The sequence below is a fragment of the Diabrotica undecimpunctata genome, chromosome 1 (genome assembly GCF_040954645.1).
Source record: "Diabrotica undecimpunctata isolate CICGRU chromosome 1, icDiaUnde3, whole genome shotgun sequence".
Lineage (NCBI taxonomy): Eukaryota > Metazoa > Arthropoda > Insecta > Coleoptera > Chrysomelidae > Diabrotica > Diabrotica undecimpunctata.
In genome coordinates, this window is record NC_092803.1 from 49,114,545 (window position 1) to 49,132,858 (window position 18,314).

At 33.3% G+C, this 18,314-nt stretch overlaps 1 protein-coding gene across 2 annotated transcripts in view; it reads right to left on the bottom strand.

The window, feature by feature from the left end:
- LOC140448963 (acetylcholine receptor subunit alpha-like) overlaps positions 1-18,314 on the bottom strand; it is a 1,000,791-nt gene that overhangs the window by 857,047 nt on the left and 125,430 nt on the right. The gene's annotated exons all lie outside the window — the stretch shown is intronic.

An 18,314-nucleotide genomic window follows, 5' to 3' on the forward strand; every position in this document is an offset into this window, starting at 1 on the left:
TTTCTTCTTCTAGAAAAATAGCGATTTCATGTCTTAATTCAAAAACACGTTGTAAAAATTTCCCACGTGATAACCATCTTGCCTCACAATAAAATAATAATGCTGAATGTAATGCACAAATGTCTTTACAAAGTGCGAAAAAGATTCTGGTTTTCAAAGGTCTCATTTTTATGTAATTAACTACTGTTACAATCGTTTTTAGCACAATATTCAGGCCAGGAGACATTTCTTTGGAAGCCAGAGCCTCTCTGTGGATCATACCGTGTGTCCATATACACATTGGAGACTTTTGTTTTACAAGCGCTTGTAGACTATGAAATTTTCCGGACATTGCACTAGCTCCATCTGTGCATATTCCGACGCAATTCTTCCACTATATTTTTGCTTCATTTATATAATCGTTTAAGATAGCAAATAATGCGAGCAACGTTGCTTTCAGTTCTATTGGTTTGCAAAAAAGTAGTTCTTCTACTAATGATATGCCATCACAAAATCGAACGTAGGCAATAAAATGAGCATCTTTATTGCTATCTGTTACCTCATCAAGCTGAATCGAACACAGCTTGTCGCGCAACTTCCCGAGTAGCTGATCCTCTACATCTTCAGCTATATCACAAATTTGACGGGCAACTTGAATTGCATCTAGCAAAATAAGCTCTTCACCAATAGTGTGAGTCTTTTTACATCTAGCTATTTGATGGGAGGTTTTATCAGAGGCAAGTAAAGCTTTTTCATTCACACTCAAAGTTTCTTTTAAAAATTATTTTTGTTTTTCATGTGATTTTAATTTTAACTCGAAGAATTCTCGGGGTTGATTAATGCACTCTATGAAGCGTTTCCAAATGTCTTTTAAGTTTATTTGGTTTCATGCTGTCGGCTGCTAAAATTTTTAAGCAAATGATACATAGAGGCCGTTTTTCTTCATTTACTTCAGTAAACGTAAACCCAAAATTTAAGTAATCTTGAGAATATTTTCTTGATTTTATTTTTGGAACCACTCTCGCCTGTACACTTGTTGATGCTTCACTAGTATCGAATGCTCACTTAAGCCCAGTTAAAAATTTATCCATGATTTTGTATAAATTTAAGTATATTTCCCTATTGCTTGGAATATTTTAATAGCGTGAACTGCAATTAATACACGCAAACTACAACATAAACATTCACAATAAATTTAACAGGTGCAGAAGGACTGACTGGACTGACTAAACTGACTTGACTAAGGTCTGAGGAGGAGAGAGGAGAACTCGGAACTCGGAACTTCTCGCGAAGAGAGACGATCGGTTCTGGATTGGTGTTCCCACATATCAATAAATTTACTTATTCTCGGAAATTGGGTAATTAAAGTTTTACTGTAAGTTTAGTGCAAGGGCGGATCCAGAGAGACTGGCTAAAAAAATTTGACAAATAAATATACTTTTTTCCATAGCTAAAGTTAGTGGAGTGGAAGTTAGTTTCCATAGCTAGCATAGTTAAAGTGTTGCTATAACAACTGTTTTGAGTAGATAAAGTATCACTTTAACCGCAAGGGTAGATAAAGTGACACTTTAACAGCAAGAGTAGATAAAATGTTTTAACTTTTTTGTATTCAATAAAATTTACAAATTCAAACACATTAAGGATTAAAAACAACTGAAATTTTATAATTAACATTATTATAAATATCTATTTTTGGAGCATCACAACTTGTACTCGTTTGCTTAAACACTTGATTCGAGGTACTGGATTGATTTTCTGGTCCGCCAAGTATACACTTGGATACAGCAATTTTATTGCTTATTGCTAATGTAAGATTCTGCAACAGATGATATTCCGTCCATTTCGTATTTATTCACTTTGTACACAAAACGCAACAATATTCTCCGCAAAAACCAAAACGTAACATTTGTTTGACATTTGTTGACAGAGTAATTCATATCCCTAGCAACGGAGCAACACAATTGCGATTTTTGTGCTAAAAATTACAATTTTCTTTGAAATTCTATTTTGCACCTTAACTTGAAGTCTTGCTATAGAAAAAAATGTTGTATTGCACACGACGATAAAACCGCATTATCTTTTCGAGCATAATAATTAGCGTCTCGACTGACGTCTCGACGCTAAAAAACGCTCTCGAAGATAAAGTACAATTTTATCGTCTTGTACAATAAATAACTATTAATAACGATTAGGTTTGATTGTCTTTATGGCACTCAAGCGTGTGAAAATTGCCTTAAAAAAATTTCGGTACCACCGAAAAAAGTTCATGTACCCCCACCCCCCCCCTGAAAATCGTTCCTGGATTCAAATGTTTTTATTGTATGAGGGGGGCGCGGTGAAAATAATTATATAAAGTTGGGTCGCAACTGGTAAAAGGTTGGGAAACGCTGAATTATGCGTTTTTATTCATATTTCAAATGCCTCATATTTGTTACCACAGCTCAATATTGAAATTTTATGTCATAGGTTTTAAAGATTGATCTCTAAAAATGGAAATTTTACTACAACTGGTCAATGAAAGTGATCAATTTTATTGATCTCACGAGAATCGTAAAAAATGGTAAAAATCGCGCCACGATAATTTATTTAACACCTGTATAAATAAAAAAACTGAGTTTATTGTCGGCATAATAAAAAACATTTTTTTACGGTGTACAGATTCTTCGTAAATTGATTTTTTTGTGTTTTACCCCCCTGCGAGTAAGGTTTTAGGGCTAAAGTGGTAAACTTTATTGCATCTTTTTATGGGGCGCAAAATTAATATTCTCTGCAAAATTCAGCTTGTTCGTATGATTTTTATTGGTCAACTCTCTGACGACTGGACTAAATGTTTTGTTGGTTAATCTGTAGCCAAGCATGGTTGCGAGGTTGGCAAATAAATATCATAAATTTTGTACTTGAAGCATTCATTTTTAAAACAATTTTTCATCCTGCCAGACAGGAATTTTTAAACCCCAAAGTTTAACTTTAAAGTGTTAAATCATTAAGAAGGCATTAACGATTGAGGATGTTATCTGGTGAGTACTGGGATCAACTAAAAAATTATCTACTGGAACCGTGTAAATAAATATTAAAGACGTCCGCAAGAAAAAAGAGAAATAAATGAATGACGAGATACTTGATAGGTAAATGATGAGAATATGATAGAACAACGAAGACAATGTACGAACAAAGATAACAATAAATATAGGGAGATTCTTCAAGAGATCAGAAAAATGACAAAGCAGACAAAAGAAAAATATTTTGAAAAGAAATGCAAAGAGATTTAGGACCTTCAAAAAGGATACAATCTTGATTGAGGTCTGGCGACCTAGCTGGCCATTCAATGTGTCCACGTCTTCCAATCCACCTGTTCGGAAAAATTTCGTTTAGGTACCTTCGAACATCTAAAGCACAATGCGGAGGCGCACCATCCTGTTGAAACCATAAACTTTTATCAAAATGTCCAAGATTAATTGTACTGGGGAATAAATTAACTAAAGTAGGTACGAGATACCCATTTAAAAAGTGAACGTATGCTGGCCCGTTTAAATTACCTTCGAAATAGTAGGGTCCAATGATTTTATTTCTTACAATGCCAGCCCATACGTTTACCTTTTGGGGGTAGTGTGTATGATGTTCCCGCATCCAGTTGGAGTTTTCTTTTGCCCAGTATCTACAGTTCTGACAGTTGACCTCGCCATTTAATTTGAATGTAGCCTCATCAGAAAAAATAATATTTTGAACCAAGAGAGGGTTTCGGTGGCTGTTATCCATCATTATTTCGCAAAATTGTATTCTTTTATCTGGATCATCCTCGTTTAATTCCTGTACAACTGTGCATTTTACTAACTTTACTTACTTTTACGTACTTTGTGTACCGTTGTTTTGCAAACATCGAGATCACTACTAACCTTACGAACAGAAGTGTGCGCATCTTCTTCAAAAGCAAGTAGAACATCCAATGTTGTAACATAATTTACAGAGGGACGACCTGATTTGCGTGCATTTTCAACCATACCAGTTTCTCGAAATTTCTTTTCAATTTCACACACTATATTTGGTTCCATGTTTTGAGTAAGATATAATCCATAAATCCTCGTCAAAATATTCTTACCTGTACTTGAAGGTTTAAAGATTATAATGCTTTTTACAGAATTGCGATTCATTTAGTATTTTTTTAGAAATAAAAATCCCAGAAATTAAGTCATTTTTTCAACAAAAAATTGCAAATAACTTAAAAATTAAGCATTTTTTGAAAAATTACCAGAAAAAAAGTATTTATTTCAATGGGATACACCTAAAAAAAAATTTACACAGAACGATTCGGGAAATTGTTTTTTTTTTTTTGTTATGTTAAGTTATTTGTTAATAACAATTTCCGATATACGTGGAAAATTTTTAAAAAATACATTTTAACTTGAAAAAATATATAGACTCGTATAAAATGGGGTAAACCGCTCGCCTACTAGACAATATAATAAAAAAGCGCAAGCTGAAATACTTCGGTTATATTATGAGGCATCCTGAAAAACATTATCATATAGGGAAAGTTCCAAGATAAACGTGATCCTGTTAAAAGAACAGCATTACTTTAAAACTTTAGACAATGGTACAGAAAATCGACTAGACCATTATTTAGAGCTGCTGCAATAAAGCCATAAAAGCGAATAAGGTGGCCAACGATCAATACCGGTTATGGAACAAGAACAAGACTAGTTCGTCAAAATTAAACAAAGTTTTAATATATTATTAAAAAAATAAAACCAGTTTTCTACATAATTTCATTACACTTGAACACATTGTATAATTATATTAAAAATTACCGACCACTTCCTTTCCTCAAATCCCGAAATCCTTCGAAACTCCTCCCGGATTCTTCATTAGTCACAGCCTCTCTTATCTCAAAAAATAAAGCCAGATCCCTTATTAGTCTTTACTCTTGGGGAGTAACAAAGTAAATTAGCATCTTTTGGCTTTTGATGAATTATATAGAGAAAAAAACGTCTCCAGCTCAAAATATATAATATCCTGATAAATTTAATCTTCTCGTGACAGGGAGATAAATGAACATTCGCGAGTTTTAGTGCTCGATTGTTTGTCATCGTACGCGAAAAGGGCAAAGATTTAAGGTAAAAAATGTAAAAGCAGAAGAATGCGTCTACAATATATATTAAAGATTATCTTAAAACCTTTGAATTGGTTTTAAGAAATCAAATCAAATGGACAAAAAGTAACATTAAAATTGTTTCTGTCATATTTAGCCCATTATTTAAGTACTATGAACTTTGGTCAACCGTGAACTTTGGCCAGTTGAAGTTAACTCTCGCAGTTAACTTCAATGTCCCTTTTTTTTAATTATCAATTCAAAAATTTTTATTAGACTCCACCTCTACATTTATAGGTAATTGAATCTATATATAAAGATTAAATGACGTTTAACAAACGTTCCTTTATTTTTTCATAACTTTTTTTAACAGCTCTGACTGAAGTTTAAAATATTTGTAGGAGTCCAAGGAAGGTTTAGGATGGCAAATATAATGATTTTAAAAAAATGGTAAAAACAACAATTATATTTGCTCACACAAACAGTTATAATTATACTCCTTTGGATTGACATCAATAAATCCGTAGCTATCTTCACGTCTATTTACTTTTTTACGTTGCACATAAATGACCCGAGATCGAATCCCCGCCGGTGAGAAATTTTTAATCATTGTATTTATTTGATATCCAATTCCTATTTAACATAGCCTGTAATTTTTTTTTCTCGTCTGCAATAGTAATTTCGTCCCTGTTGTTTTGTCTGTAATAATGCTGTTTGTTAGTGTCAATAAAACTCGAGAAGATATAATGAAATTGTAATGAAAAAACAATAATTTTAATTTTCCAGACAAACAATTTGTATCTGTCCAATAGGGTGCATTCAGAAATGCACATACTTAGAAGGATATCGTAAGGAATATATCAAGAAAGATATCCTAAGTCTATAGAATATTAAAAGTCCCGTAGTATGCCTAGTATACCTATACTATACTATTACGAGTATAGTAGTTGAAAAAGTACTGTATTGTGAGAGTTTTAAATTAAAATACATAAAGAATTGACCGAGGTTTATCCCGAAGAACGATTATTTAAACAACTCTACTTGCCCAAACAGTCACTCTAGAGGTATTTTGTAAATCACACTCGATTCTTCAAGGCCTCATTTTTAAGGAGTATTAAAAAAAACCTCAAAATTTTATTAAATTTTTATAGTTTTTATAGTTTTTTAGCTCAACATTTATAATAAATTTGACACTTTTTTGTCATGCGCTTATAAGTGGGCTCAATGAAAAGTTGGTGAAAAAACACACTTTCCAAAAAAACAGAACTTTCTATGGCCAATAGGAAATAAAAGAGCATTTTTTTTAAATCATATTTCCATTGTTAAACAACATTAAGAGCTGAAATTAAATAGATTGTAAATCAAGATCTAAGTTTTATAGAAGAAATAAAAAGTTATAGCCTGTTAAAGAATGGTATTCTAAAATACCGCCACGGAAAAGTGTAGGGAAGAACTGTTCGCTGCAATATCTCGGCTTGTTTCTTGTGTTATTGGTCATAGGAGGTTCTGCTTTTTTTTGGAGAATGTGTTTTTTTACCAGCTTCTCATCGCCTGAGCCTACTTACAACCGTATGACATAAAGCATATCAAAGTTATTATAAATGTTTATAAGCTACAAATTTAGCGCTTTCTCGAACTTTTTTTTATTAACTTTTACTTTAACTTTTAAATAAATTTAATTAATAAAATATTGAAGTTTTTTTAATAAACCTTAAAAATGAAGCCTTAAAAAACGATGGCGATTTACCTAATAAATTTGGTATTGACTTTAGTTGTTACAATATGATGTAAGTTTTCTTAAAATTTTTATAATAAACAATTTTTTGACATTTTACCTCTAGTGTAGGGGTGGGGGTGGGGGTGTGGGGTACAGTGGTCATAATTGCAAGGTGGTAAAAATGTTTATTATTTTAAGGCGGTTATTTTTTGTTTTGCAATATATTTTTTAAAGGTGCTATTGACTGTGCTTTATATTTTTCTTAAAAAAATTTGCTATAATTTAATTTAGTAATTTAGTAATTTAATTTAAGTATAACAAAAAATATAAAATGGTGGCCACTGTGATCCGGTCTCTCTTATTTATTTGTAGTTTAAAAAGATATTTCTAAAAAAATATCATAGTATGAAATTGGCAAATAAATAGAAAATGACCTTTTATACAAATGTATACGCAAAATATTATTTTTGGTGGTTAGTGACAGAATTGATTTTTTTCGAGTATCTCAGGAATCAGTCATTATCTTAATTGTTATTCAAAGTAAGGACTTTCGTTTTCCAAATTGCAGGGCCTTGGATCACGATACTTTATCTATAAATATAATTTATGTAATATATTTCCTTGAAATATTATAATCACAATAAAAATGTAAAGGATATATAAACATTTTTTAAAATTTATAAGTACTAAATTTTTTGTATTAAGTACTTTTAGCGTAGATACTCGGTATATTGCAATTTGAAGAATGCTTGTTTCTTTTTATTTTTATTTATTTAAGTATACTTACAACTACTATCAAGTAGAATCGCGTATTACCTGTAACAAAAAAATGCCATTTAGTTTTAAAGTAAAGGATGCATGATAATAATACGAACAAGAAAACATACCTATACGCGTGTGTAGGTAAATGAAATTATTTACATTAATTTATTCACAGCGTTCTAACACCTACACTAAAAACAGGATTAATTTATAACATATATTTTATTTGACAATACAAATTTATACTATCGTCTAACTCTCTACAATTGTTACTTCTCTAGATATATATTTGTACTGGGGAATTACATAACTCATTCTAGGCACTCCACCGTTATTTGGAATCTCAAACCGGATCGACAGACAAGACTGCTTTGTCAAGTATTTTCTAGAAGTTATCAAATGCTGACCTGATGTTTCGATCATATTCGTAGCTACGGCAGGAGTAACATTGGCCCGTCCTTAAGAGATGGTTCTTCTTGGCAACCATCCAGAATGGAACTGGATGTGCTGGTATCGGCAACTAGACCCTCTTATACAACTCTTATGTGGCATGTTGTATAGAAGTGACAAAGGAATGTTTTGCCTCTGCACCGGTAACCATGCGGATTGCAACAGACTAAGTACCTGAACTTTGGTTTTCCTCCACCATATTTCTGACAACCCTCTAATCCAATTGGATTGGATTGGAAGATTTATTCTAGGTTTGGTGTAGCTAACTTTTGTACGTTGAACTCCAGCACGTGCTCCCTCAATTGAAGTAATGTTTCTCATACATCTCGGTAGGTGGGTTGATCATGGGCAGTGTCTTTTGTTACCAGATATATGTTATATAGAAAAGGTAAGGTGGTGCATCTTGGACATTTAAAGCTTTTCCGTAAGCTGGTAGTTGGCATTGAAGTTCTGCATCTCGACCAAATGCCCTTCGAGTCAGTCTTTGTTCGCCTATAATACTGGCCGGGATGGTATGAGCCAGTGAATAGTCTTCTAGAAGTGTGAGTAGATCTTGCATTTCTTCAGTGGTAACATCATGTTTTGCCTTATTGGTACGTTCGTATGCCTTATAAACTACTCAAACGGAAGGTCAGGTATTTATTAGACTTAGAACGATGAGGATTATGGTGTACTATCATCGGTTTTTCCCTCGGAATCTTGCTTCGGGTACATGACACCGGTAATTTTCTCACTAATAAGGTACGGCCCTTCTTAGAACTGCTGAACTTATGAAAATAACCTTTTTGCTTCTTGGGATTAGGGAGTCAGACCTTATCATTCTTCTTAAAATATCTCTGTTCGGCTTGGGTATCATACCGTTTCTTCTTTACATCACTAGCGATCTGAAAAAGTGAAATGAATCTACGGTTTTTCTACAACACAGGTCGACAGAGATCAATTATTACAATACGTATTACCAGTAATAATAAATATTAAATTTAAAATTGAAATTGTTCTTATTATTGGAGACAGCAGAACAACAGCAACAATGTTTAATAATAAATATCCAGATAAAACTCTCCTTTACAACTGTAACGTGAATGTAAAATAGATATGATGTTAACGGTAGTTGAGAACTAAAAAAAAATCATTTTGAAAAAGATCGCATTTATTTTACTCATTACTTTACTCATTTTACTCATTAATATGAGTAAAAGTTTAGTTACAACAATTTCATAGTCAAATAAATTTAAACCGTATAAACCCTAGTTGCCTCGGGCGTAATGTTTTTTTGGTACGTAAGTTTATGGTATTAGATTTGTGTCTTAAGTCGACAATGACACGATCTATCATATTTATTGTAAGTCGATTTGGTGATTTTCAAGTACCCTCGTGTACATTTTTTTATTCAAAGTATGCACTGGCTAGGACTATGTTTGGTGATCTTAATACTTTCATTAACCTATTGCCATGTTCCTTCTATTGCTCGTGAAAAACGTTGTTACTTATTGTGGATGGGAATACCTATTTTGTTTTCTAAGATTTGCTTTTAGATCTCTGTAAAACATTTGTATATCAATTTTTGAACATGATTGGTATGCAGACACGATCAACAATGACGATTCTCGGGAAAGATGTTTTTACCTATTGTGGCAGTGAATACCTATTTTCCTTTTCAAGTTTTGCGTTTAGATCTCTGTAGAATATTTTTATATCAATTTTTAAACATGAATGGTTTGCAGACTTCAGTTCATTATACAAGTTTTCCTTTAATATATTTTTTTGCATCTGTAGGGGTATGTAGTTTTAAATAGTTTATAGTTGAAGAAACCTGGCTAATGGCCTTAACATTGCTTATTACGTGCTTCATTCTTTTATTTACTAGGAATTCAAAACCTAAAGATGGGCTCTTTGGGATCGCAACTGTAAAAAATGTTCGCATATTCAAAATCTTCATCCTTTTCCCCTATTCTCCGGATGATCAGTTCTATTTCCACAGGATTTCTCATGTATATATCAATATGTTTATGTCTCCATATAATGTCGTTTAGGCAAACAGCCCCAGACAGTTAAAATTCTTTAGTAATTTTCCATCAACTTTAAATTTATTAATATTATTTATAATAATGTAAATATGTTATACCTCCCTAGTCATAAATATGTTAAATAATAACCTTTTTATGTAAAAAAAATGGGCGAAATATGATTATAACATTAATTTCGGCATCTACCATGCCATGGAAACCGTTACATAAGAATTATTTCTGAAATAAAAACACTCATAATAACATCAACGAAAGAGTCCATTGACAAAATTACTTCTATTTAGAAAATAGCCAACGTCGTAATTAGTGTAGAAGAAAACTCGTCCGAAAGACGCCATATTATCCCTATGGGGCAGATAAAAAATATAAGACGGTGTAATTTTCTAAAAATATAGATTTGATTCTACGAGTATAACAAGGCTGTTTCTTTATATAAACATTTATAAAAATCATCCGTAAAAAACGTCAAGACATATTTAATAATTAACGATTTTTGGACTTTCATTATATTACTAAAGTTATTTTGCAGTTATATTCTGAAACTATTTTCTTGGGGTACGTCTAAGTTAAATATTATGTTTATATTGGATTAAGATTAATTAATATTTTGATATAGACATAGGAAATCTAGTGGAAATAGAACTGATCCGTCCAAGAATAGGGGGTTTGGCTGAAGGTTAAATACTTCCTTAAAGAAAAAATATCTAGTTGTAAATGTTCAAGAAAAAAAGCGAGACTGATTAAATGGCAACGATGTCACAAGACGATTTTAAATATCCAAACATTTTTTACAGCTGCGATCTCAAAGAGCCCATCTTTAGGTACTGAATTCCTAGTAAATAAAAAACTGTACAAGCAAACAAAAACAAAACAATTTTAACGCCATTAGCCCTAAGTTATACATTGTGAGACTTTGTTAGAGTATAAACTACTACCAAATTCCCCCCACCCCCAGGCAAAAAATATATATCGAAATAAAACTTATATAACGAATTGGAATCCAATCGCTTACCAATCGTCTTCTTCTTCTTCTAGTTCCTATCCGTTTCGGATGTTGGAAATCATATTGGCAATCATGACCTTGCTCGCTGAGGCTCGAAACAGCTCCGTTGAGGTTTTCTTAAACCATGTTCTTAAATTCCGCAGCCATGATATTCCCTTCTACCGGGTCCTCGCTTACCTTTGACTTTACCTTGCAATATAGACTGCAGCAGGGAGTAACGGTGCTGATTTCTCATAACGTGTCCCAGATATTGCAATTTTATGCGTTTTATCGTAAACACAATCTCTGGTTCCTTCTTCATTTTTTCTAGAACTTCCTTGTTCGTGATCCTTGCTGTCCATGATATTCTCAGCATTCTTCTATAAAGCCACATCTTAAATGCTTCAAGTTTTTTAATAGTGGTGTCTGTAAGCGTCCATGCCTCCGCCCCGTACAACAACACAGAGAAAACATAGCATCTTAAATGTCTCATTTTTGTATCTAGGGATATGTTGTGACTTTTGAAGATGGCGCTCATTTTGTTAAAGACCGTTCTTGCCTTTCCTATGCGGCACTTTATTTCCTGTACATTGCTCCACTGTTCGTTTATAATAGTTCCCAGGTAGCAATACTGTTTTACTCGCTCTATCTGCGTCCCATTAATGTATAGATGAGCCCCATTTATATTCTCCTTGCTGATAATCATTTGTTTCGTTTTGTGGGTATTAATGTTTAGTCCGTACTGTTGACTGTACTCGTTTATTCTGTCCATTAGCCTCTGAAGTCCCTCTAAACTATCTGCTATCACCATGGTGTCGTCGGCATATCTAACATTGTTTACTCTTTCACAATTTAGAAGGATGCCTTCGTCTATTCCGTAAAGAGCCTCGTTAAAAATTTTCTCTGAGTACATATTAAATATCAACGGCGATAGGATACATCCCTGTCTAACTCCACGTAGTATTTTTATGTGATCTGTTTCTTCTCCGTTAATTTTCATGTATGCGGTCTGATTCCAGCATAGTTCTGAAATTATTCTGAGGTCTTTGTCATCCAGGTCTGCTTCTTTTAAAATGTTTATCATCTTTTGATGTTGAACTCTATCAAATGCCTTTTCATAGTCGATCAAGCACGCGTATACGTCGCAGTTAACGTCCCTGTATCTTTGAATCAGTACCTGTACTCCGAAAAGTGCCTCTCTGGTACCCACTGCGTTAATGAAGCCGAACTGTCTGTCCGATATTTGTTCCTCGCACTTCTTATAAATTCTTCCATGGATGACTCTAAGAAAGTTTCAACATGTGGCTCATTAGGCTGATTGTTCGATATTCTTCGCACTTTTTTGCCCCCTGTTTTTTAGGTATCGCTATGAATTCTGATTCTAGCCATTTATCAGGGATGATTCCTGTATTGTATATTTGATTGAAGACAGCCGTGATCCAATTTATTCCTTCTTCCTCCAAGAGTTTTAAAAATTCAGCTTCGATATTATCAGGCCCTACAGCTTTCTTGCTTTTCATCCGTTTTATTGCTTCTTCTACCTCGGATTTCGGGCCCGTCATCCTCTCTGAAAATGGATGCCTATAATCCGTTCTTTGATCTTGAAAAAGTGTCTCCAAATATATTCTCCATTTGTCTTTTATTTCTTGGGTGTCCATGCTTACCACTCATGTTTAAAAATTGATATAAGAATATTCTACAGAGATCTAAACGCAAAACTTGGAAATAAAAATAAGTATTCACATCCAAAATTGGTAACAACATTTTTCACGAGAAATCGAATGAACATGGTAATAGCCTAGCAAACCTAGCAAGATAACCAAAAATTCTAATAGCCAGTATATATCTTAAAGAAAAAAATGTAGACAAGGGCACTTGAAAATCACTAAATAGACTTAAACATGATAGATCATATCATTGTTGATATGATCTAACTTAAAACACAAATCTAATATCATAAACGTACGAACCAAAAAACTTTGGTTAAAAATACAGACTGTAAGTCTTACTATTCTCCTCCAATACACATATATTTAATTTTCTCCATATTCACTTCTAAACCCTATTCTTCCTAGTCTTGTATGAGTTTTCATGTCATCTACATACTCTAGATCATCATATTCTTGTGCCAAAACTGTCTGATCATTTGCATAACACAAAGTGTAAGTTCGGTGTTATCCAGGAGGGTTCCCATCCCATGACATTTCCTTTTCCATGTTCTGAAGGAACCTTTCTAGGTATATCTTGAAAATTGTAGGCAACAGGCAGCATCCTTGCTTTAATCATTTCGTAACTGTAAAACCTTACATCATTCCATCGCTTACTTTTATTTTATCCTTAGTATGGAGACAAAGGTATTAATTGCTTTAATTATCTCAATATTTATATTGGATTCTTCAAGTGTATTCCACAGCTTTTGGTGCAAAACACTGTCGTATGCCTTTTTTAAGTCCATATAGAGCAATAAATTTCTTGATCAAACTCTGTCTTCTTCTCAACCTCTTGGGTTACACAGAAGAGTTGGTCTGCTGTGAACCCTAATACTCTAAAGCCTGCCTGGTCTTCGGCTGACTTATCTTTGTACTCGCCTTCAACGAGATTCTTAAGGAGCTTTCCATATAAGCTGTTAATCGTGATAGTAACCGAGATTTTTGTAGTTATCTCAGTCACTTCTGCTGCCTTTTCTATGGATTGTCGAAATTATACATAGTATCCACTCTTTAAGTACTTTGGTTCTGTTAATGCAGATATCAAACAGATGATAGTATAACAATTCTGGTCCGTATTTGATGAGTTCTGCAGGGTCGTTTCCCGGTCCATGAGCTTTGTCATCTTTCAGAGCCTATATATATAATATATATATACATATCTTATCTCATTAACTGTCATTTTAATCATATTTCTGCCTTTGACTATGTTGAGATACTCTACTCTGCTTTTAGTTAAGAGCTCCTTGAAATACTCATTCCACTTCTGTGTTGGGAGTTTTGATTGGTATTCTCCAATTTGACTTGATAATTTTATAGTTTTTCTATGTACGAATATTTTTCTCCGCTAATCTGTTAAATAATATTATAAACAGTAAGGCGAATATTCAAAACTACGACCAGTCAAAGCAGAAATCCCACAGGGCAGTGTTCTGGGACCCGTACTATATTTAATATATACCTGTGACATTCCTGTTAAAGACAGTATTAAACTGGCCACATTTGCAGATGATCCTGCAGTACTGAAACATTCGAGGAAACAACTAGACACCTTCGAAATGCAGTGAACAGAATAAACACTTGGCATAATAAATGGCGCATAAAAATTAATGTAGGGAAATCTGCCCATATCGATTACACTTACAAAAAAAAATAATAGAAGCTCACAACTTACAATCATGAACGAGGTATTAGTTTACAAACAAATATTTAAACCAGTATAGTCTTATGGATTACAGTTATGGGGCTGTACTAGTGAGAGTAACTATGCTTGACTTCAAAGAGTCCAAGAACGACTACTAAGAAACATAGTCAACGCTCTGTGGTATATCTGTAACAAAGACCTACATTGGGAACTTCGTATAGCAACAGTTAAAGAAGAAAAAAAGAAGATTGTCAAGTGGTTTGTCAAGTGATTGTCCGCAGGCTCAAACGTACCAAACGTTTTGAACCAAGCTACAACAGTGACGTATGCAACAATAATTATTGGATTCTAAGGTGAACCATTGGGGATATAATTGGGGACAGTAAAGTATTAGATTAGATTTAATTTAAAATGCTGGTTAGTCTTAGGATTAGGTGCATTGTTAGTTTAATAAAAAATAAAAGTCTAAAGTCTGTATATCTGACCGTAAGAACTGTGAAATCCTTCGGTTTCATAAAAATAATAAAATATATGCGTCACTACCGTAACATTTTTGCATCAAGGGCCGTATTATTCCACCTCAAGATGTAATAAAATAACGAATTAACCACAGTTTGGGTACAAGAATGAGCATGAAAAGCTTTTTCGACGTAATAATTTTCTCTCTTTCGCTGTCATTTCGTGTTGCCTTACATTCATTCGAAATGATATATTATATTCCGGGGAATTAGAGGCATTACTCGTTTCTTTTTTTAGACAATACGCAGTGCCGGAAACAGAGGCATTAGGCCCGCGACGAATAAAATTTTATGTCATCCCTCTGGCGTAATGCTTTCAAAATTTAATGCATGTGGAAATGAACGGCGGTTGCCTCTTTATGGAGAGCACCTTAAAAAAACAATCAGTGAAATGGCTTTTTTTAAAGGAATGTATGATTTTGGCACCATAACAATTATGCATTTTTATTACTTTTATACAGGAAGATAGAACAAGTAGACAGCTGCACATGCGTAGAAATAATAATATAAAACCGCTACTAAGCATCGAATCTAGAATAACTAGCAGATTAATTCTAGATTAGAATAACTGGCATATAAAATCTTAGTCTCGAGCAAAATAGCTACAAGGAAAACATTATACACAGAGCAACACGGCAAAAGCAAAAAGATCCTCCAGACCTCAAATCACAAGTCAGTTTACTCCATAAAAAGGAGAAAAAAGGAAAATTGGAATACTTCTAAGTAAACATGATATTACAGCCATATATGCACGAATCTTCTTCTTCTTTATGTGCCATCTCCGCGACAGGGGTTGGCAATCATCATGGCTATTCTGATCTTAGATGCTGCAGCTCTGAATAGTTCGATTGATATGCATCCGTACCATTCCCTCAAGTAACCCAATCATGGGATTCTTCTCATTTCTACATTGTATTTTTTATTTCGCATAACATGCCCCAGATATTGCAGCTATCGTGTCTTAATGATTTCCAATATTTTCATTCTTTTGTTGACTCTTCTCATGACTTCGTTGTTTGTTACATGCTCGGTCCATGTTATCTTCAGGATTTTTTTATACACCTATAGACCAAATGCTTCCAACTTTTTAGTAGTCGACGCGTTAAGTGTCCATGCTTCTATCTCGTAAATCAGAGTTGAGAAAATATAACACCTTGCCAGCCTAACTCTCAAGTAAAACTTCAGTTCTCTTGCACAAAGTACCTTTCTCATTTTATCAAAGTTTATTTGTGTTTTCTCCATTCGAACTTTGATTTCTTTGGAGTAATCGTTTATGTGATTAACTGTTGTGCCAAGATAATTATTGTAGTTTTCAACTTGTTTTAAAATTTTACCGTTAATTGTCAGGCTTCCATCATTATTTTGGGTTTTTGATATCCTCATAAATTTAGTTTTCTTGATATTTTATTGATAATCCATATTCTTCTCCATACTCAACTATCTTAGCTTAGTTCATTAGCTTTTGGAGGTCTTGGAGGTTGTCTGCTATTATGATAGTATCGTCCGCATAATATCTAATGTGGTTAATTGGTGTTCCATTGACCTTTTTTGCTGCTGTTTCTCCCTCAAGAGCTCTTTTCATAATTTCTTCAGAATATGCATTGAATAGTAGTGGTGACAATCTTACGCACTCCTGTTTGCGCACTCCTCTTTTAATTTCGAACTCTTCTGATGTGTGATCATTAATGCGTATGTGTGCCTGCTGTTTATAATATAGATTTTTCATAATTCGAAGGTCATTATATTGTAATTGTTTTGCTTTGAGGACGTCCATTTGCTCTTTGTGGCGAACTTTATCGAAAGCCTTGTTGTAATCTATGAAACAGACGTACATATCTTGGTTCACATCCAAGCATCTCCGGATTAGTACGTTAAATGCAAAGAGAGCTTCACGGGTACCTACGCCTTTACGAAATCCAAATTGGGTTTTTTCAATATCCATATCAAGTATTTGGTAAATGCGTTTATGGATGAACTTTTTAAGTGTGTGAGACATCAGGCTTATGGTGCGGTGGTCGGTGCATTTTCTAGCATTTTTCTTTTTTGGGAGACAAATAAATGTTGAGGTCAACCATTCATTGGATATGTCACCTGACTGATAAATTTCATTAAAGAGCTTTAAGAGGACATCCATGTACTTATTTTCTATTATTTTAAGGATATCAATAGGCAGTTGATCTGGCCTCGGACTTTTTCCGGTGTTATTTATTGCATACAATATTTCTTCCTTTGTAATTTCTATACTCGTTTCTCTGTCCTCGAAAGATATGTCTTGCAGATTTCCTATTTCGTCGTCGAAGAGCTCTTCCATATATTCTTTCCATTGTTTTAGCTTTTCGTCAGTCGTTATCATAGTATTTCTATTTTTATCTAAAAGAGTTGTGTTGTGGTTTCTTTTTTGCAGCCCTGTCATTTCTTTAACCTTTTTATGTACGTTGAATAGGTCGTATTTATTCTGAAAATCTATCCCTTTACACTTCTCCTCATAGTAAGTTTGTTTTGCCTCTTTTATCATTTTTCTGATTTCATTGTTAATGATTTTATAATTGTGACTGTTTTTGTTCTTAACTTGTCTTATTTGGTCCATCCGGCCAAGTATTTCGTCGGTCATCCAGTTGTCCCGCTATATACATGAATACAAGGAAATAATAAATAAAACACATCCACTTGTAAGAAGAATTAAAAAAGAAGCACTGGGAACGCTTCCCAAAAAACTAGAGCATGATTTTAATGGTTTACAAAAAAATATATGGTGTTTTATAAGAGGTCGAAGAACGGAGGTGAATAAATTAATAGACTTGAAACACATCGAAAATGATGAACGCATTCACTGGCTAAATAAGTTATATTCGCTCCGTGCGTAACTGACGCGACACCTACCGCCTTCATCTGACAGTTTTGGACCTACCAATTTTCAGGTTAAACATTATGACATATGTTTGACATTGTTAAATACATGCGAAATTGACAATTATTAATAATTAACTTTTTAATTATATTTTTTCAGTTTATGTACAACATAAATGTAGTATTAAAAACTGGGTTTCTCAAAATTCATCATAATATATCTTTTCAACCACAAACGGAAAAGAAAGGAAAAAATCTAGTACTGGCAAATCAAGTTTTTCACGTGAAAGAGTATATATTTAAAAACAGTAATAGTAAAAGTTATGATATAAAAACTAAAGTCATCAGGCACTCTGCAGTTAGCTTGAAGCCTTATAAAATATCATTTAAGGTAAATTATTTAAATTTTTCCTATTTCAATTGCATAAAAATGAAGTTATGTGATATTAACTTTTTCATATTAATAGCACGGATCCATCTTTTTCTTTTCTCTAATTTATATGTAATCTTTGGAAACCTATAAAAACTACACTTACTATTTTTGCTATTATTAGCACAATTAAATACGCAATATGTATTTGCACACATTTTTGAT